The sequence below is a fragment of the Dipodomys merriami genome, unplaced genomic scaffold (genome assembly GCF_024711535.1).
Source record: "Dipodomys merriami isolate MVZ:Mamm:240054 unplaced genomic scaffold, mDipMer1.0.p SCAF_906, whole genome shotgun sequence".
NCBI classification, from domain to species: Eukaryota; Metazoa; Chordata; class Mammalia; order Rodentia; family Heteromyidae; genus Dipodomys; species Dipodomys merriami.
In genome coordinates, this window is record NW_027206520.1 from 233,509 (window position 1) to 255,937 (window position 22,429).

The following is a 22,429-nucleotide window of genomic DNA, read 5'->3' on the forward strand; positions in this document are numbered from 1 at the left end:
CAATGGGGAGATGGAAAGGGATGGGAAGGGGAAATAAAGGAGAAGGCAAAAATGCTTGATAAGAAATGTACTCATTACCTTATCCATGTAATTGTAACCCCTCTGTATGGTATTTTCACAATTAAAAAATAAATAATAAATAATTTTAGAAACCCAGGACTGGCAAAAAAAAATTTATTTTAAGAGAAAAAGACTAATAAAACTTGTTTTAAGTAGATTACTTAAGACATGAAGCAAGTGATAATTTTCTTTTCTAGGTGAAGTTGATATAGAAATCAAAGCGCAAAGATTCCAGAGTTCTGTGTGCTTGATATATGTCGATTTACACATATGCTTGACTCATCTCAACGTTATTTGAAGATAACTGAGAACAGGACTAGAATTTAAAAAGTCACTCAAATGTTTAGCTTTATTTTGTGACTAAATATGTCTTTTTATATCTATTTATTTTATTTGAATAATGTGGTAAATTTATTTAGGTCACATCAACAATAATGAGAAATAAACAGCCCCTAGCTCCTTAAAAGACAATAAGACAAAAAGGAAACAACAAAGAAAAAAATTGAACCTCATTTTGCACGTGGTCTTTGTATACTGTGGTGCTTTGTAATTGTGGATTATGTGCTATCACATGAATCTGGGCTCAAATTACAAGGACTACTGGAAGAAATTTTCAAAATCTAGAGCAGCTAACACAGCTGTGCAGTTGTTTGTGGGTTTCACTACAGTAGCAGCTGGGCATAAACTGTACAAAGGAAATAATTCTACTGCTTTGCAGGCAAGAATGTGATGAAAAGCATACTTTTATCTTGTTAGATGAAATAAGAAAACCACACTTTAAAAGCTTACTAAACGATCATCCCTTTAAAGAACAGTACCATTTTTAAGGTACTCTAGATAATTCAAGTCCTTCATCCCCCCACAACCATTACTGCCAGTCACAAATCATTGCCAAGTGAATTTCCAGTTCTTTTTGATGTTTCAAATGGCTTAGGAGTAACACCAACAATAATTCAAGTTGTTGAGAATATTTAATTTAGAATACGCAAACAAATCAGATTCAACTCCATAGCGTAACCTTTAGGAAAAATGAATTAAGGAATATGGCATGTCCTTTGTAATTTAATATTAGACATGATGGTAAAATGCCGGAAACAGACTCTGCAAGAAGGAAACAGAAGTCTTTGATAAGATATATTAAAGATTACCTAGGGACAAGTAATTTTACCTACATTTTCTATTATATGATAGCATATTTTTGTCTGCTAATCAGAGACTCAGAAAGATTTTTAATTATTATATGAAAAATGAATCATCATGAATGAATGAAATCAGGGAGTAAATGGCTCAGGAGCTGGATGGTTCTTTTAAATATTCTCATTATTTTGAATGATCTGGTATTTTTGTATGTGTGGAATTATGAATGTATTTTATATCTGGGCAGGAAAGTTTGATTATTAGATCATTGTCTGATACTCAATGTCAGGAACCTAACCTGAGTCAGAATGGTAAATGTGTGTGTGTGTGTGTGTGTGTGTGTGTGTGTGTGTGTGTGTGTGTGTGTGTGTGTGTGCACGTGTGTGTGTGTGTGTGCGCGTGGGCACGTGTATGCCTGCAAATCTGTATTTAGAAGGAAGAATCTTATTTCTCTCAAGGTATATACTTAATTGTATTAGTTATACTACATTAATGACAGCAGATAAAAGTAATTAACATTTTGGGCCATATGTTTATGTTTCTATGATTGCATGAACAAACTAAAAAGTTATGTTTGGGGTATGATTTTTGTGGAAGGTCAGTAGAAAATATAAACATTTGGAATCTTGAGAAAGGTACAATGGCAATTATTTCAGTGTAGATCAGTTTTAGACAACACTTAAAAGGATATGTAATCCTATATGAAAATGCAACATTTATTGATTTTCCAAAGCTACACTATTCTATAAATTTGTAGGAAATTTAAATTATGGAAACATAAAAGTAATGTGATTGTTTATTGCATACAGTTTTACACTTTAGTTTTGTCAAATCAAACTACCATTTATTTCTACTGTATAGGAAGGAAAACCCTAAATATTAGAGTTTGTGCCATATTTGACATTGGGAAGGTCTGTCTGTATCAATGTTTATTTCTTTTGTTTCTGCTTTCCTATTCATAGCTCTGTTTCTCACAGTATTCTAAGGACTTTTTCTTTCTCCCAATTTGGGCTTGAACATACCTCATGTTCTCTGTTTGTTAACAATAATCAGTCTACCATTTGAACCATGTCTCCAGCCCAGAAATTTTTATAGTTAATTGGAGATAGTATTCATGAATTTTCCTACTAGCCTGAAAAGCATTATCCCCCATGTCTCATCCTTCTTAATCACTAGCATTGTAAAGATGAGTCATGGACCCCAAGAGTCAATGACTTTTCATGTCTTATAGATTCCACATTTGTTATTAATTGTAATAACACACTACCACAGATTGGGTAGCATTAACACTGTAAATACATTGCCTCTGAGTTGGTGGAACTAAAACTCCAAGATCAGAGTTGGCTTCTTCAGAGTCCTCTTTCCTTGGAATATTCAAGGCCTTCTGCTTTTCTTGGAGGAGACTTCAACTTAAATGCTACCTTTGAGATTCTGTTTCCAAATGCAGTCACTTTCTAAGGCAATGGATTTTTTATCTTTAGTGTGATTTCATTGGGACAGTATCCAACACATAACATATTCGTTAACGGATAGGAGAAAAGCTCTGATAGGAAATTATTTGGTTTGGGCATGGAAGTTATGGTATATTTTTTTTTAAATACCAAAAGAGGTAAAGGTTTTATTAGAGCTTGTAAAAAGAGTGTGAAATCTTGACCTTACACATGCCAAATTCTTGCCCGGTCACACACTTAAATGCCTAGCAGTGCTGGAAGATTGAACCCAAAACTCTATACTTGTGAAACAGCATCTCTACTACTGCCATAACTGCAGAATGTAATTTGATTGCTTATTTTGAGGTAGTATCACTATGCCTGGGCCTGCTTGAACAAGCAAAACACATTGCACCCAGCAAATGGTTAGAGTTTCTGAAACTTTTTTTGTCTGTGCTTGCCTGGAACTGGAATTCTCTAATCTATGTTTTCCAGGCAGATAATATTACAGGTTTGAGCCACTTTATCCAGTAAAAATATACAATTTCAAAATATCTTGATATTGCCTATATTTGTGCTTAACATATATAGCTAACCTTCATTTTCTCCCTCTTTTGTTTAGTACTGTGAGTTGAAAACATTGGCTTTCTTGATATACTTGGCTTCGTTTTCAATGGAATCCTATCAGAATCAAAAAAAGTCCTAAAAGTTTATGTTAAAAATCATGGAAAAGAAGGTTTTGGGTTGGAAAAAAAAAACACTGATCCTTAAGTGATAAATGCAGTATATTTACAGGGTTAGTCAATGCTTTCTGAAGTATGAGAAGAGAAGGAAGGCAGAAATGTGAACGATGTCAGGTCTCTGTAGAAATTCTGTAGTTGTCACTTCATGTTATCTTCCTTCCTTAAAGCTTGCTTTATTAAAAGCCTCTGGGTGTATATTGGTTGGACTGATTGGTAACCTTACCTAGGAAATGAAGCTGGTTTTAGAAGGCAGATTGTGTGGTAAATAAAGGAATGATGAGAATGAGCACAGATATTGTCACAGAATGAGCTGACCAGTTTCAGCTTCCGAACAGAATAACAAAGCAAAGTTTCAAGTCTATTTATCCACATTGGAATATATATATATATAGAGAGAATACAGAATATATAGATATAGATAGATAGATATGTAGATAGATAGATATGTAGATAGATAGATAGATAGATAGATAGATAGATAGATAGATAGATAGATAGATAGATAGATAGGTAGATACATGTACATATACATATATAAACATACATGAAAAAGTAAATCTCCAGTAGAATATAGAAAAACTTGGCATGACAAATATTAAACTATATCAAACTGATTGCAGGAAAGGTACAGTAAATATCAATAGTTTAGCATAGATTTTGCATACATTTTGTAAAGGCTGAACATTCTTTATTATAAACTTTACAAATATCCATGTTTTAAGGTTTTTTTTACTGTGAAAATACCATAAAGAGGGGTTACAATTACATGGGCAAGGTAATGAGTATATTTCTTATCAAGCATTGTTGCCTCCTCCTTTGTTTCCCCTTACCATCCCTACCTATCTCCCCTACCCCGCTCCCCACTCCTGTGCCAAAGTTGTAAAGTTCATTTTTCTACATAACGTCTTGTACATCTCACTGTTGCAATAGGTCCATCTGTATCCCTATTTAAACAATTTGTTTGTTCCCTTCCCCCCCCCCACACAAATTATACCATCATCAAATACAATGGAAACAGGGTTACTTTTTAAAATATATTGTAGTAAGAGCATCTACACAATGCTGGAAATTGGAATTACACAAAATATGCAACATGGTTAGGCACTGGTAGTTCAAGGATGTAATCTTAGCTAGTTAAGAGATTGAGATCCTAAGATCACAGTTCAAAGCCAGCCTAAGTAGGAAACTTCATTAGATTCTCATCTCCAATTAACCACCAGGGGAAATGGAGTTCAGTTCAGATTGTATGTCAAGCTCTGGCCTAGAACACAAAAGCACCATCCAGGTCCTGAGTTTAAGCCCTAGGACTAACAGAAACAAAAACACAAAATACAATATGAAGCACATTTTAATATATTCTACATTGTTAGAAAGACTAGACTTCTGTGTTAGCTTAATAACCTACCATAATAATGATATTGTCCATTTATTAAGCAGCTTACTCAGATTTACAAGTTCGAAGATTTCAGGGTATGTTCAGTTGGTTTTATTGCTTTGGTGGCCTGTGACAAGACAATGTGAAAGTGGAGAGTATGTCAAAGAGAAAAGTTTTTGACTTAGAATGATTAAAGATAAAAGAAGATGAGAGTCTATGTTCTCATGGGTTTCACTCTGAAGAACTTAATCTCCAGAGGAAATATTCAGGTATTCTCAGGAAATAGTAAATCATTTTTCTTTAACACAGGTCTTTCTGGGGCATTCTAAATTCAAATGGCAACATCTTCACCAATGATGATGACTTGTCCAGGGGTGGAAGCAGCTAGATATTACTATAAATTCAAGTCAGATCTCAGCAGACAATATTTTATGGAATTCCTATTAAAATATTTCCTTGCAGACTGCCTGGGTCTTTATACTACACGTGTTTGTATGTGTGTATGTGTGTATTTGAATAAATATATAGCAACTGTTGGCAATGAAGATGGATATGCGTTTCTTTTATCAAAGAAACAAACATATGAAATGGTAGCCTTTATATATAAAACCTTAATAGTAACAATAAAATTAATATTATTACTATTATTATTTTTTGATGGCTGTAGGGCTTGAACTCTGGGTCTGGGCATTGTCCCTAAGCTCTGCAGCTCAAGGCTAGCACTCTACTACTTGAGCAACAGTGCCACTTCACATTTTCTGAACCTTTAGTTGGAGATAAGGGTCTCACAGACTTTCCTGCCTGGACTGGCTTTGAACAGAGAACCTCAATTCTCAGCCTCCTTAGTAGCTAGGATTACAGGTGTGAGCCACTGGCACCCGGCAGTAAAGTTATTTTGAAAAAGAAAAAAATCCCACAATTGTATACTGAAAAAAAATCACAATCTGGCAAGTGTATCTCTAATGTTGTTATGTCAAGTAACCATACGCAGCAATCATTTTTAGATCTCACTATGCCCTGAACAATGCCAGATAATATTTCATTAATTTACTTTAATTTTTCATAACAAAGTTCATTATGAATGCCCAACAGCACAATTTTCTAGTGAACATAAAGAATTCTTCAACATATTTATTTCAACAAACAGCATTTTGTGCTTGGTTGGTTTGATTTGTTTTTAATTTTGCCAGCACTGGGGGCTTGAAATCAGGGCCTGGGCACTCTCTCTAAACTTCTCTTGCTCTAGGCTAGCACACTACCAATTGAGCCACAGCACCACTTCCAGTTTTTCTGCTTACATCATACTGAGGAATCAAATCAAGTGTATCATGCATGCTAGGCCAGCATTCTACCACTAACCACATACCCAGTCATTGGGTCCTGGTATATTTCCCCTTCTAGATTAATAGAAACATTCCAGGTTCCGAACTTGAAGCTGATCCTTGCCATCCAACAACATCACATTCTTGTGAATAGCACTAGCTGGCCTCATGAGCATAGCAGCCAGCTGGAGCTCAGCTATCTGATGGCCTTGGCCTCCAACAATGCAATCATTTCTGTGCACAGACTGAAAACTGTTATAGGAAATTTTGATTTATTCCATCCTATTCTCAGCTAGTTGCCATTCTCAGCTTTGTATGTTTTAAATTCTGTTAGACATTTATTACTCTTTCCTGCCATTCTCAAAAGTAACATATATGTTTTACTTTAAAGTTCATCAAACATGCAAAAATGTTAATGTAGTTGCTATCCACCAGTGGCTCATGTTTTAAAAACCTAGCTACTTTAGAGGTCAAAAAGTGAGGATTCAGGTTTAAATCATCCCATGCAGAAAAATCTGAGATATTTCTCCAATTAAGAAACCAAAATCGAGAAGTGGAGATGTGGCTCAAGTGGTAGTGTCAGCTTTGAGCAAAAAGACTAAGCAAGAATAATAGGTCGACTTCTAACTCCATTATTTACTCATGGAACACACACACACACACACACACACACACACACACACACACACACACACACACACACACACAGAGTCAACATTCTCCTAGACTCCCCTTCTTGAACAATATTCAATGCCATTAACTGAATGCAAGTTTTCTCCAAATTCTTATAGTAGGGATTAAACTACATTTGTATTTATGATAATGTATTTTTTGTTTTGCAATTTTTTTGTACTAATGTGAGAGAACAGTGTTTTGTGAAGACTAAACAGAAATCAATGTGTTGGTAAATAGGTAGGTGACAAGTAGACTGAAAGATTCAGATAATACCACTTGAAATTTTATTTCTCCAAATTTAAATATATATACATATGTATGTATTTATAATTTCTGCCAAGATTTTATTTCCATTAACAATGATCTATTTGTTCCATTACATAAATTTAACATATTGTGTACTTCATAGTAGATTAATATTTTTAGAATTTCTTTCACTTGGAGACCAGGTTCTGCAGTGTAGACCAAGCTTTCCTCAACTCCTTATTCTCCTGAGTATTGGCTGGCATTACCATGTGGTTGCATATTACCATGTCCAGCTATATTGTTTACATTTTGTCCAGTAGAATATTACTGTGAACAGCTTTAAGCCATATATCTTCATAAGTATGAATGGATTTCTTGCAGAAAATATAATAAATAAAGTTACTGAGTGAAGCCAATTATGGTAGGCATGCCTGTAATCCCAGCACCCACGAGGATTGTAAGTTTAAGAGCAGTCTGAGCTACACAGCAAGTCCCTTTTAAAACAAACAAAAAAAAACAACAACTGGTGAACTTGGAAGAGGGAAAGTATTAAGTGGGATGATAGGAACATACAAAATTTAGTGTGTGTGTGTGTGTGTGTGTGTGTGTGTGTGTGTGTGTGTGTGTGTGTGTGCTTGTGTTGGTCCTAGGGCTTGAACTAAGGGTCTGGGCACTGTTCCTGAGGTTTATGCTAAGTCAAGCACTCTACCACTTGAACCAAACTCCACCTCAAGCTTTTTTAGAGCTCATTGGAGATGAGTCTGCTCCAGTTTCCTGTCCAGGCTTAGAACCTTTTGTAAGTAAGATTACAGGAGTGAGTCTGTAGTAGTTGTTGTATTACTGTTAAGTAATATAGTAAACATCATGCCAGTTTATACTCCTTCCAGCAGTGTTTGAGTGTTGAACACACACCTAAAATAAAACCCGCTCCATGTTTGATGACATCCAGATCTCATAATCCCGTGATATAAGTATTGTTATGCTCACTTTACCTGTGAAGAATTTGAGATCCAGAGAGTTTAGTTAATTTTGAGTCCCCAGCTAGTATACAGTGGAGCCTGTATTCAAGCCCAACTAGGTCTGTTATTTCAGAAAACATAGAGTCATCATGTGTTCTAGTCAACATGTGTTCTAGCAAGTACTGCTCATTGCAAGTACAGTTCTGTTCCTGACAGATTACCTTTCTCTCTCTTTAACTGTTTGCACCCCCTTTCATAAGCTAGGGAAAGCACAAGTGATGAGAAGAGCCATTTTTTGAAGGGGAAATTGATGATGGGGTTTGAACTTGGTATCACATACATATTAGTCTGATCTTCCATTTGGGTTATGCCTCCAGCACTATATTTCTGTTTTTTCTTTTGTATTATTATTATCAAGGTGAGTTACACAGAGGTTACAGTCATATAAGTCAGGTCAGGATACATTTCTTTTTTGAAATGTCACTCCTTCCCTTGCTCTCTCAATTTTTCTCTCTCACTGGTTTGGTTTTATTAACTTCCTCCTCCTCCTCCTCCTCCTCCTCCTGCCCAGGGAGGAAGGCTTTTATGCTAGACCTCCAAGTTGAACAAAGAATAATTCTTCTACCTCAGACTACATGTCCAGGCTATACATACCAAAGAAAGCTAAGGACAAGAGATTAGTCTGACTTGGGAACAATGCAGATCACAAACATGAATTCCATGTAAACAGAAATGAAAAAAAATTTTTCTTTATTTATATAATACAATAAAAAGCACTACTTTTCTCATTATCACTTAATTGTGGTTATATGTACTTAGTACTAGCTTCTTGAAAGTCCTAAAAAAACACTTTGACATGAACTCAGAAGTTCTGTTAGTATCAGCTTGAGATTTTTATGAAAAAACCTTTTTTAATTTTTATATTTCTAAAAATCAATTTTATTATAAAGATGCTGTACAGAGGGGTTACATTTACATGATTAAGTAACACTTCTCATTGAACATTGGTACCTACTCCAGTGTTTTTCACCCTCTGTCCCTTCCCTCCACTCCCCCCCTTACATTGTAAAGTTAATTTCTGCCATAGTGTACTGTGAGTATCATTGTTGCAATGGGTCACCTTTTGTACTTCTTTCAGCATTTTGTTATTTCCCTTCCCTTCTCCCAATCAGATAAAGGCATATACAGGACTTTTCACACACTAGGGCTTTTCACACACTGAGCTATGCTACACAGAATGCTTGAGACTAAAGGTGAGGTAAATGATGTCATCATCCCATTCATCTACATCTCTTGCTAACATATGCATATACTGTGGTGTTGACATGCTTATTTTGTGTATGAGAGCTTTGAGTATGGGGCGTGAATTCAGGACCTAAATACTGTCCCTTAGCTTTTGTATGTGATGCTAGCACTCTACCAGTTGAAGCACAGCTCAGCTTTCTTTTAATTTAATCTTACAGGAGGTAAGAGTCTTTTTTGCTCAGTTGTCTTTGAACTGAGTTCCTCATATCTCAGCGTTCTGAGTAGCTAGTTTTACAGGCCTGAGCTTCCAGTGCCTAGCTTTTCATTACTACTTTCACAAGCTACATGCTCACACACATTTCATTCAAAAATCTCAGTTTAACCCCTGCTTTCACTATATTTGATGTCGGTATAATTTGTGGAGGAGATGGGGAAAAACAAGTCGTTTAAGAATACAGGTGGAGCCGGGCGCTGGTGGCTCACGCCTGTAATCCTAGCTACTCAGGAGGCTGAGATCTGAGGATCGCGGTTCAAAGCCAGCCCGGGCAGGAGAGACAGTGAGACTCCTATCTCCAATAAACCACCAAAAAACCACTTCCAATAAACCACCAGAAAACCAGAAGTGGCGCTGTAGCTCAAGTGGTAGAGCGCTCACCTTGAGCTGAAGAGCTGAGGGACAGCGCCCAGGCCCAGAGTTCAAGCCCCACGACCGACAAAAAAAAAAAAAAAAAAAAAAAAAAAAAAAAAAAAGAATACAGGTGGACCTGTTGCTACAATGAAAAGTACAAGTTGTCATGTCGAAAACGAACTTTACAACTTTGGTGCGGGGGGGGGGGATTGGGGGAGCAAGGGGAGACTGGGAAGTCATATGAAGGGTAAACAAAGGAGGAGGCTGCAATGCTTGATAAGAAATGTACTCATTATCTTGCCCATGTAATTGTAACCCCTCTGTACAATATGTGCACAAAAAATAAAAACAAAAAACCAAAAATCTCACTATTCAGGCTGACTGACAAGTTGTGAGGAAAGATGGTTGAATGAATAAGTTACCAAATAGGCCTCTAGCCCTATTAACATCATTCTAGTCAGTGACTTAGCTTTCAGTGAGTGAGTACATATTTCCACTTTCACTCTTCCTTTTTTAACTGGAACTCAGTGAAATGTTTTTGATGCATCTTTTAAATGTTATCTCCCAAACAGAAGATACTATTTGAATGTATTTGATAATATTTTAGATGCGGGTGGTCTTGTGTGTCTGTGGGCAGAGGCCATCCTGCTGGGCTTCAGGCCCAGAGCTGATGCTTCCTGTCTGCTGGTTGCAGAGAGGAAGGTTTTCTTCCTGGCCAGTCTTTGAATTGAGATCCTTTCATTTTAGATTTCTAAGTATCTAGGATAAAAAGCATGAACCACCACCAACTGGCTTGTTTTAGAAGCATTAATTGCTTTTCATTCATCCCTTTTTTTCCTTGAAGTTTGATCTAGACAGGCTGCTTGTGCCTCATGATAAGGTGATTTGAATAATACCCTTTGCCTCTGGCATTTCTGAAACTAATTTCCTCAGTTCCAGGCTAATGAATTTGTTCTAAAGCCAATAGCATTTTCCTTCTGAGATGTTAGGTAGCTTAATTAAATCTCTTATCCTTTGCTTTGGCAATGCAATCAGGATGTTTCTGTAAAACCCTACTTCTTGAGAGTATTATAGTTAGAAGGTATCATGTGTACACTTTCATATACTCTCTAGTTTTATAAACTTATGTTACAAGATTGGGTGGAAGAATGATGACTGTTGAATTAATTTGATAACCACTCTAGAGTTTTTAAGCCTTAATGGTAATTAACTCAAAGGGGGATTAAAAATATTCAGAGTAGTGGAATGTGGCTACTATTCATTTCATGTATGTGGATAGATGATAGGAATTCTTGTGATTAATAAAATAAATTTTCAAATTTCTAGTGGTACACTGCTATGTTAACTGGGAGGAGACAGTGGTGATGCCAGGACTTTGAAAACTGGTAATGAAGCAAAATATCCGGGAGAGCATTTGCTAAGGATATAATTCCAAGGCTAATACCAAATATATTGAACTAGAATGCTAAATGATGAATGACAGCACCAAAATTTATTTGTTGGCTTCTTTGTTTTGCGAAGTCCTTGGATTTGGACCTGGGGCCTGAGTGCTGTCCCTTAGTTTTTTCCTCAAGGCTAGTGGTCTACCAGCTGAATCACAGCTTCATGTCCATATTTTTGGTGTTTAATTGGAGATCAGTCTTACCAAATTTCCTTTGGGCTTGCTTCAAACCTGAATCTCAGATATCAGCCTCCTGAGTAACTAGGATTCCAGTTATGAGACACGAGAGACCCATATGTTTGACTACTTTGGTTCCAGTGGGTCACGTCAGATTTAAACTAAAATCATAACTTTTCTTCTTGTAACCTGCAGCATCCAATAAATATCTAATTTATTTCTATCTTCATTTCTGATTTCTCTTTTCTTCATTGTACCCTTCCATTCTTATTTCACAAGCAAGCATGTCAGTGCTGTTTTCCTTTTCTGAAGCAAGTCAGGTCCATTCCCATCAATGGGGGATGTACTTACTGTTCTTACTGCCTGGAAAACCTGCTCCTAGGGCTGGGAAGGTGGCTCAGTGGTAGAGCACTTGCCTTGCATGCATGAGGCCCTGGGTTCAATTCCTCAGCACCACATGAGCAAAAAGAAAAAAGCTGGAAGTGGCGCTGTGGCTCAAGTGGTAGAGCCTTGAGCTGAAGAGCTGAGGGACAGCGCCCAGGCCCAGAGTTCAGGCCCCACGACCGGAACCAAAAAAAGAAATAATGAAAGAAAACTTGCTCCTAGATAATTGCCTGGATGATGGCTCTCATATCAACTATCTCCTCTTTAGGGATGTCTCTCCCCATCCCCAATGTGAAGTTGTTGCCACAAAACCACCAATTTCGTGTCTCTGATTTACAGAAAGTATCATTATGATTTCTGGTTTTCTTTTCAGCATGAAATTGGTGAGGAGAGAGCCATATTCACTTCTGTTTCTCCAATACCTGTAATAGTGCCTAGTCCTTAGTGCTCAGGAGCCTTACATGGAGATTAGCCTTCTCCAGCTCAATTTATCCTAGCTTCTGGTCAGGACAGCTTCTCAAGCTGAAGTCTGGTGGCTAGTAATCATTCCCTCTTATTCTTTGTGCCATTTGGTGGTGTTGAGTCTACTTCAGGGAAAAATCAGTGTTTGACACTTATTTGCTGCTATGGCAAAGGTGACTGTGACATCATAGAAGTTATGGCTATTGTTTTGTAAAGCTGTGTGAGGACACCCAACCCCACACAATTTCCCCAATATATGTGTCTCCTTTGCTCAGGAGTGCATTCAACAATTCAGCAACCAAACTGTCACCCAGTTCCTGATACACTCAGAGTATGTTTCCATTTCCTTTTAAAAAGAAAAAAGAAAAATTAAAGACATGCCTTTGATGATTTTCATTGAATTACTAAAACAGAGTAAATTTATGTATTTGTAAATCTTTGCCCATCTCTCTTGAGCCCTTGCTATATTTCTATGTGTTTGCAGCTTGGGAAGGGAAATAAGGTTTAATTCAGTATTGTCAGATACTATAGTTCAGAAGGCTCTTTTTAGACCCTTTTGGAGGGAATGCCAACTTTCCATCTTATGTTCTACAGATGGCCATCTTGGTACAGGAACTGAATAGACTGTCATAACATAAGAAGCTTGTCCTGATTTCTACTGACTTTCCTCTGGGGTCAGGGAGTGTGATCCCACTGCATATGTGTCTCTTTGTTACACTGAAAGGCCCAGGCCTCCTCAGAAAATCTAAGGCCAAGGGGGTAAGAGAGATTAAAACTCAGAACCCAGCTTCCCATATCATTGGGATTACAGGATTGAGTCTCATGGCCTCAACTCATAGCTGCTTTTATATACATACTGTAGTCAGTTTCATTATATTCACTTCCTAGACAGATATATACAAATATATGTATATAATTATTCATCTATTTTTAATCAATGTTATATCTAGAAATGCACAAATATATATTCATATAATTATAATCAAATTATATCCCTACTATCCCCAATAATATTTTACATTAATGTTTTGTGAAAAAAATACTAGACTAAAAATTTAAATGCCTTTGTAGTTTGAAAAATCATAATCTTATATATTATATAATATACTATATATAACATAAAGAATATAACACATATTAACATATAACTAATTTAATTGTGGTTTCTTTTCTTCCTGATTTTGTGTTTTTTTATCTATGTAAACTTTCTTTCTTCTATTGATGATGGCTTTTACTTTCCAGTATACATATTTTCTATATATTTTGTCAAATATTTTCATTTGTCAAATATTTTATATTACTGGAGTCAAATTTTTCTTCCATATTTACCCAAAGCACAATGAAGATGTATACAGATTTGAACTCACTGTTGGAAGAGCATCCCACAGACCACTATAAATATTGTGGCATTTGTCACAATTGACAGAATAGATTTTTAGGACATCTGATCTGCTATGTCCTAGACCTTTTGTAGCCACCTTATCACCCCATGCAGTCATGACCTGCTTCCTTGCCACTCCCTGTACATTTAACAGTTCCCATTATATGCAGTAGGCTGTCTTGTACAGCCCCCTGTCACTCTCTGTTCCCCCCCCCCCGAACATGTATGCACGATGTTTCAGATTGTAGGTTTAAAAAGAAACATTTAGGATTCATGAATTTTAGAATATATCAAAAACATTGACATTTTAATAAAGTTAGAAAAATAAATAGAATGAACCTTTTACAACAATCAGGACAAAAAGAAAAATAAAGATTTTCCCAGGAAGAGGGAAAGGAATCTCTAAATCTAGATTGGCCTCTAAGTTGCCTTCAGCAGAAATTCTGCCTCGGAGTCCTCAAAGGGATCTACTTCCTCATTAAAGACAGGATTTTCTTCCTGAGTCCAGAGAGGGACAGATTCTAATTTCTCAATTGGAAATTGGATCCCCTGCAGGAGGACAGATTGGTCTGGGTATTCTTTGAGGAAAGATTCCTTTTCTTCAACTGAATCTAGATTTTGGACCTCACTTATTGGTTTCACTGAACATAGACTGTGGTCATTTTCCATTAGCACACATTTACCCTGCACACCAAGAAGTGTTCTTTTTGACTGGTTTGGAGCTGATCTAGCTGGATTGTGAACATCAATGGAAGACATTCTGGATCGTCTTCTTCCTTGGTGGTATGTGCAGGTACACCTGCATCACATGTGGGATGTCCATAGGACTCAAAACCTGCTTGGGCCTTTCTACAAATTAAAAAAAAAACTCTATGTTCACATGCTTTCTGGAGATTAGTGATGGCTTCTGATCTCCATCAGTCCCCATAGACTACATCACTGAAGGTTATTTATCTGTAGTTCTGCAGGAGCTGCTCTACGTTGATGCAAACCTGAGAATGGAAATAGGTACAAGATTCTTAGAGTAGACTCTAGAAGTTAAGGTGTGACTAAACTTCCATGAGGATCTAATGGGGGAAGCTGTAGAACTTGAGTTTGGACTGAACACTGATGGGAAGGTAGGGTATTTCTGAATGTATACTTCCAAGTTCTTTCAAAAAGAGAACATATTACCGGCAAAGAATATCCATAAAAGGACATTTTGCCAAGCTGGAGAGTACTAAGGGCTGTTGGCCAATCAGGCCCATCTCTAGAGACCTAGGTTCCATTCCTACTCACAAGCTCTGAGGCATTGAAACAAGGACTTCTTCCTCTTTTTCTTGGTCTCATGGGTCATGTGTTCCTCCAGCTGGTCCAGAAAAATATGTAAGTGGAAGAGCAAGTCTGAAGAGGGCATGTTGAGCTTGACATACTGTGTAAGTTCTTTTAGGGTGCAATGGTTCTTGGGTTCATAGAAATCATCAGGGTAGAAGTCCATCCACATAAGGAGGATGGAATAAACGATGCTGTGGGCAGTTTGGTGACAAGGAAAATGAAATTCCACCCTCCTCATCCTGAGCCTTGTACTAGAGCTTCTTTCTGCAGGACTTGCAGGTTGGGAAGTGGGAAGAGACTTCTGCAAGCAGGATGGTCCTCAAAATATCACTTCTAGAAATTTCTTAAATATAATTCTCTAAAATTCTCCCTGTGATAGGAAGAGAAAGTTGTTTCCCCACTGAATCTGACTTGCTATACACAGCCCTCCCTGTCTTCCATGAGAGTCCCAAACCACTACCACATCCACAACTGTGTAATCTGCTATGCACTGAAGTGCCAAGACTCAACCCCCTGGTGAAAATCACAACTTGTGTGCAAAGAAGAAAGTTGGCTTTGATTCAGAAACCTCAAAGATACCCAGTTTTCAAGGACAGAACTTCTTTTTGTGCCAACATCCACTTACTTCTTCACTTGTTCATCTTCCAGTTATGGTAGTAGGATCTGTACCAATGGAAGGAGAGAAGGAAGTTAACTCTATGCTTCTCCTTTTCTGAACTAACAGGACACACATGGGACTGGCTAAGACCCACATGGTAATGTAAACATGACAGACAAAAAGTGGAGATATGTTTACACAATTTCATGCAAATTCTGTGAGGATGCTTATATGCATCTGTCCAAATAAATGCACAATGACTCATGCCTCTAATTCTACTAATCACAGTTTGAACGCAGTCTAGTTTGTAAAATTCCAAAGACACTAATCTTCAATTAACCAGCCAAAGGCCAGAACTGGGGCTCAAATGGTAGAGTGTTACAAATGGGACAGCACTCAAGCCCCCAATTCAAGTTTCAGTTGCATCCTTTCTTCTGTCTATATTCCTTCAAAGGCCTCCAAGATAGTGATTTTCTAGGTGAGGGTGGACGTTGGATGCCACGGGCTCATTCCTTTAATGCTGGTCTCTCAGCAAGCAAATTGCTAAGGCTCCACTAGCTTCTGAGGCAAATGAAATGCTCTGGCAGCCCAGTCCTAAAGAATTAGCCAGAGAGTGTACTTCTTCGTCTCTAGCCAAGCTCCTTGATCAGACTCCAGTGAAACAGTCTCAGAAAGGTGCCAAGTATACCAATACTCTGCCAGGGGGTCTCATCAACCCTGAGTTTGAAAGAGGAATACTCACTTTTTTTGTTGGTTGTGGGGCTTGAACTCTGGGCTTGGGTGATATCCTTTAGCTCTTCAGTTAAAGGCTATCACTCACCCACTTGAGCCACAGCGCCACTTCTGGTTTTCTAGTGGTTTATTGGACATAAGAGTCTCATGGACTTTCCTGTCAAGGCTGGCTTTGAACTATGGTCCTCAGATCTCAGCCTCCTGAGTAGCTAGGATTACAGGCATGATCCACTGGCACCTGGCTTAGGAACATTCACTTTTTAAACAGAATATCCAGCAACTGCTCCATTGTCCCCCACTCTCTATAGTGGTAGAGGAAGTTTCCAACATAGAAAGGATCACCTTTCTGGTAGTCAGGGACCAGGTCCATTACCAGCATTTCCAGCAAGCCTGAGTCCAGGATCCATATGTTATAAGGCACATTCAGGGTTTGGGCTGATTCATTGTCACACTGAGGTGGTAAAAAGAATGGATCTTTGAAATGTGAAAGTGGGAGTACCCTTCAAATTGAGTAATTGTAATAGAGTGGATTGAAAAGTACACAGTAAATATTTTCTCAGTATACACATATAAAAGCACACAAGAAGAAGTTTCTAATGTGGGCTGGATGAGATTAGATAGGTTTCCTGTTATAGTTATACTTGCCTGAGTTGCCTTATGATTCCCTTGGTTTCTTCTTATAAAAAAGGCCTGAGACATTGGATTCGTGATTTGGCACTGATCCAAAGTCTGCAGCATTGAGTGAGGCACTCATACCTCTCATGCCTGAGAGCTGAGTCTCTTGAACTTTGAAAACAACACAAGAACATCTTTCTTGTTCCTGCACCACAGGCCAAGTGAGCTGGCTTGAGCTGAATGTCAGTTACAGTTGCTTGGCTCTCATAGTTCTATATTCTATTCCATTGTGAGGTAGGTAGTGTCATTTCTCAGAGCCCAATGATCTAAGCTGTTTGGTCACATAAGACCATCCCAAAGACAAACTGGAGACTGAAATCTCCCCTCTCACATCACTATATCCACATGTGGACATTGTCAATTCCCAACATCCTCAGCTAAGCCTAGATACAGGCATGGTCTCAGCCTCAAGGAGCCCTTCCTAGGTCAGATCCAAGCCTTATTTGTCACTATTTCTCTCATAATGCACAAATCATTTTGGGTCTCATGGCCCTCTCAGCCTGTCATGTGCTTCTTGCATCTATTTTTGACATCTACTTCCTAGGACATTGTAAGGTTTTTGTTTCCTAATCTGTTTGCTCTTGCTGCCCCTGTGTGCTGTCATCTGGAAAAAAGGCAAGTACTTAGAGGTGGGAAAATCAAACAAGTATTGAAAAACAAACATTACACATATAGTCAGACATTTTTACAAGTGTTCATTCTTGTAAGATAAAAGACTATTTTTGATAATTTTGTCATATTTTATGACAGAGGGGAAGGGGAGAAGGGAAGAGGTGCTGCATTGTCTTCTCATAATTCAATGATTATTATTTAAAAATACTATAGTTGAAGGAATGTACTATTTAAAGATAAAAGCTGTGCTCCTGTTCTTTTTATAAGCTAGTCATTTATAAAGTATTCCTCACTAAAGTCTTGTCATCTGTGTCCCATGAACTATCCTCCTCCTTCAAAATAATCAAGGAAAACCTTCACAAATAAGTGGACTGTTGTCCAACCCCTGGATAAGAATTTAAGGTACAACATTGCCTGCAATTTTGTTTGTGTACATGTGTGTGAGAGTGTGTGTGTATGTGGGTGAATGTGTGTCTGTGCATATGTGTGTTTTAGGGCTTGTTCTCAGGGGCTATATGACAATCCCGAGTGTTTTTCCCTTGCGTGTAGTGCCCTATCAATTGTGCTACAGTTTCACTGCAAGTTTTCTGTACTGAACTGGAGAGGAGAGACTCATAAAATTCCCTGTTCAGGCTATCTGAAGTAAATCTCAGGTCTCAACCTCCTGTTAGCTAGAGTGATAATTATGTGCTTCCAGATCCTAGTAAGAAAGCATTGTTATTGGAGGCAGTGGGGTTGCAAGTTTCAGTCCACCTTCACCACACTCTATATTATTAAACAGCAACAATAAAACCCTATATCAAAATACAATAATAAGAGGTAATTAGAATAAAATTTAGTGATATAGTCTGCTGGCATCACTTTCAGGCACCCTTGGTCTTAATGTTTCGCATCACAAAACCAAAAAAAATGAGATAATTACAGTAGACTCAACGAATTTTAATTCCATCTTAATTTCAAAACATTATAAGAAACAAGAAAGCATTCATACTTATAAGGAGAATGTAAAAAAGATAAAAGATGGCAGATTATGAAATGGAAAATTCTACACTGCAAGAAAATTATTGTCATGGTGAATATATGATGGTATTGTCACAGTGAATATATGATAATGTACTTCAGAGCAGCAATGGATAAATATATATTTACTACACATAGTCTAACTTGTCTCAATCTCTATAAACTTTCAATCTTCTAGTACACATCATCATTGTATTCATGTTTATGGTATATTCTAAAATAACTAGCACAGTCAGGAGGTTACCAAAATACATTAGCTTCAATGTTTTAGGAGATTAACCTGCTAATTGTATTGACTTCTATATATTAAACATGTAGTGTGTTATCATTGTACTCTCTAAGTATGTACAAACACTACTTCAAAGTGAAATTGAATACAACAAGGTTTTGAAGGCATATGCCTGTAAAGCTAGCTATTTGGGACATCAGTTCAAGACCAGTGTAGTTTTTTCTGCAATGCTCCCCAACCACTGGCTCTGCGTGATGGAATACATCTAGGTTCACTGGGAGCTGAGAGCTGGAGGATTTCAATTTCATGCCATAGGCAAGAACTTCCACATGGCTCCATCTCAACCAAAGAAGGTTCAACACTGGCTAGTACCTATCACCCCCACCTAGGTGAAAATAAAAATAAGAGCAATGTAGTATAAGAAACAAACAATATCAAAACATGCCAATATAAACCATCATGAACAACACACACCTAGTGTTTGTTTCTCATACCTGTAATCCTAACTATAGCTAGGATTATATATGTGAGCCAGAGGCACCAAGCAGTTCATCATTTTAAAAATGAGTATTGAAGCCAGGTGCCAGTGGCTCATTCCTGTAATCCCAGCTACTCAGGATGCTGAGATCTGAGGATCACAGTTCTAAGTCAGCTCAGGAAGAAAAAAACCCATAAGACTCTTACCTCCAATTAACAACTCAGAAGTCAGAAGTGTCTCTGTGGCTCAATTGGTAGAGTGCTAACTATGTTGAGCACAGAGTCTCACAGACAGTGCCCAGGCACTGAGTTCAAGCCCCACATCTGACAAAAAATAGATAAATAAACATTTAAATGTCTGAATTTTTTGTGAATTAAAATGATGGTGTTCATACGCAATTCTACAGACAACTACATATTTCATTATATTTGTGGTTAGAAAAAGTAGCAGCACTTGAATAATGGATATTTTTTCATAAACTAGGGCATACTGATCTCTAATTAGAGGAAATTGCTGGACTCATAGGTAGTATTTTTTGGTTGGTTTTTGTTTTGTTTATAGAACAGGATGAGAAACCTTATTTCTGCCAATGACCATTTGGATATGTATAACATCATCCACAGGCCATGCAGAATTAACAGTAAAGACATGACACAGTCAACTGGCAATAAACTTATTTGTCTTTATGCCATGTTCCCAATGATTTGTTTAGCTTATATGTCCCTGTGGCCTACAGTTTCCTATTCCTGCCTTCCTCAAAATACAGCATGTTCCACCGATTCAGATTTGAGCCAAGCAATATGTAGTATTAGTGCCAAGAGTTAAGGAAAGTTGTAACACAAACAGGGAAGGATGAAACCAACACTTTAGTAGCTGGACACTGGGGACTCAGGCCTAGAATACTAGCTACTCAGGAGGCTGATGGTCTCAGTTCAAAACCAGATGGAGTGAGAAAATCTCTGAGACTCTTCTCTCCAATTAACAACCAAAAAGCCATAAAAGGAGCTGGGGCTCCAGAGGTAAAGTAGCCTTGATTACAAAAAACTCAGGGGCAACACCCAATCCTGAGTTCAAGCTGAAGGTCAGGAACAAAAACAAAAACAATCAACAACAACAACAAAAAAAACAGAAACTGGGAAAAAGCTCAGGAAAGGATGGCATTGTCTACAAGACAAGTGTACACATTACATGAATTGTGAAATCACTGTACACACCTTAGTAACAATTACATTTTAAAAAGAATGTGAGAAATCCCAAAGCCATGGGGCCTTATGATGTGCATCTGCTTTCCAGAATTTCAAAGTCCCATCATCTAAGCTGGTAGCACACAGGTTGTAGCTCAGGGTGATGAGAAAATAAGAAGCCAGAGATCCTTTCAGATTGTCCCACCAATTCTTCTATTACTGTAAGCAAAAAAAAAAAAAAAAAAAAAAAGCAAAGAAAATAAATTAGACTTTAAGGTTAAACTAAGCTGCTATTAAAGATTCCAGGCAGAATTATATGGTGCCTGCTTCAAGGCAAGAGTGAGGCCAAGCCCACAGCCTCCAGAGAGGCATGACTACCACTTGTCCAACACTGCTGTCCTCCCCGCCCCCAGAGTTTACCTACAAGTCCCAAGTCCCTGCCTTTCTTCTTGTAATTCTTCAGCCACTGGTTGTCTCATTTCTCATTGTCTGTTTAGGTGGGATTTGAGACTCCTTCCTCTCCTCACCCAGCCACCAGACCCCAGGGGCCAAACTCTGCACCTCACAGACACTCCCCAGAACCCAGCTGCCTTTGCAGTTGCTGCTTCCTGAGCCACTGGGCTACTGCCTCCTTCCTCCCTTCACCAGCCTCTGCCAGGGCCTCCCATCCTCTCCCTACCACCACCACCCCCAATCCCAGCTTGGCCTCCCCCGTGGCCACCCCTCCTCTCCACAAATCTCCCAGCCCCAACCCCAGCAGGATCACTGCTCTGGGGATACAACTGTGGGCCAGGCCCAGCAGAATCAAAGGTGCCACAGTGTGCAGCTGGCTGAGAACTGGAGACAGCATAGGTCTCTGATCAGTGTCTTTCACTTCACTTACACAATTATTAATTGTATTGATTTGGTATTTAAGTTTAGATTTCATAACTTCTTATTAAGCCTTTGCAGAAGAGCTGATAGAAATATAGTCCCCAAATTCGGATTGTCTCTAGTTTAATTCTTTTGAGATTCAGAGATGTTTAAGTAGTTATAACAATCATGAACTCTCATTTTCATAGCAGATGCTATTCAGAAAATAATTGCTTATGCATCTGTTATCAATTATTTACAAGACTTGAAACTTTTAAAGTTTCAAATATTACAGGAAGATCTTTGATTCATGTTGAATGGATGTGAGTAGGTTGAGCTGTTGCATACATTCTTGTGTGTGTGTGTGTGTGTGTGTGTGTGTGTGTGTGTGTGTGTGTGAGTGAGTGTTTCTGTGTGTGTGTAGGGGGGGTGTATGTGTATCATTGAAATCAAGGATAAGGATGTTGAGCCCTGGTCTGAACTTGTTTACTTTTTCTGAGATATACATTATGGTGTTTCTTTGTTGGTGGTAGGCTCTGATTGCTTGCCTTTGCCTGATGCTCACATTCCAGCTGAATTTTTCAATTAAAGCTTCTTGTTTAGTATTGAGCATATAGGGCTCTGATGTTGCTTTGTCTTTAGTCTGCCATCTAGGATCTTCTTTTCCTCTTTAAAAATTTACATTCAATATAAATTTTACCTCCTGACTGATTTTCCCTTTAATTTGCATTTTGAAAAAAGTATTATAAGAACTTTGATCTCTGTATTCATGAAGAAAAACCATTTTGAATTCTCTGTTTAATGTAACAACACCTGGACACATTTGTTAACACCAAGATCTTAAAATTTATTTTGTAGTTTTAGTTTAAAATGCCTCCTCCATGTTTACAGCATGAGGAGACAAACAATTTCTGGTAACAATGATAACAGTTTTATTCAATAAAATATCAGATAATTCATAATTTTGAATATGTATAGTGGCAAATAAACACATTTGGTAAATAGATTTGCTTGATAGATCCGTGCACAAAAATACCACTCCTAAGGGCTGAAAAGGTGGATCAGTGGTA

General features: G+C 37.8%; 1 long non-coding RNA gene across 1 annotated transcript in view; it reads right to left on the reverse strand.

Moving 5' to 3' along the window:
- Positions 1-19,170: 19,170 nt before the first annotated feature.
- The window catches only part of LOC138821279 (uncharacterized), a 76,536-nt gene continuing 73,277 nt past the window's right edge, over positions 19,171-22,429 (reverse strand). The window contains exons 4-6 of the long non-coding RNA XR_011370115.1: positions 20,538-20,726; positions 19,530-19,646; positions 19,171-19,230 (exon numbers count right to left, since the gene is read on the reverse strand). This is a non-coding gene — a long non-coding RNA (uncharacterized lncRNA). The remainder of the gene's footprint in view (positions 19,231-19,529; positions 19,647-20,537; positions 20,727-22,429) is intronic.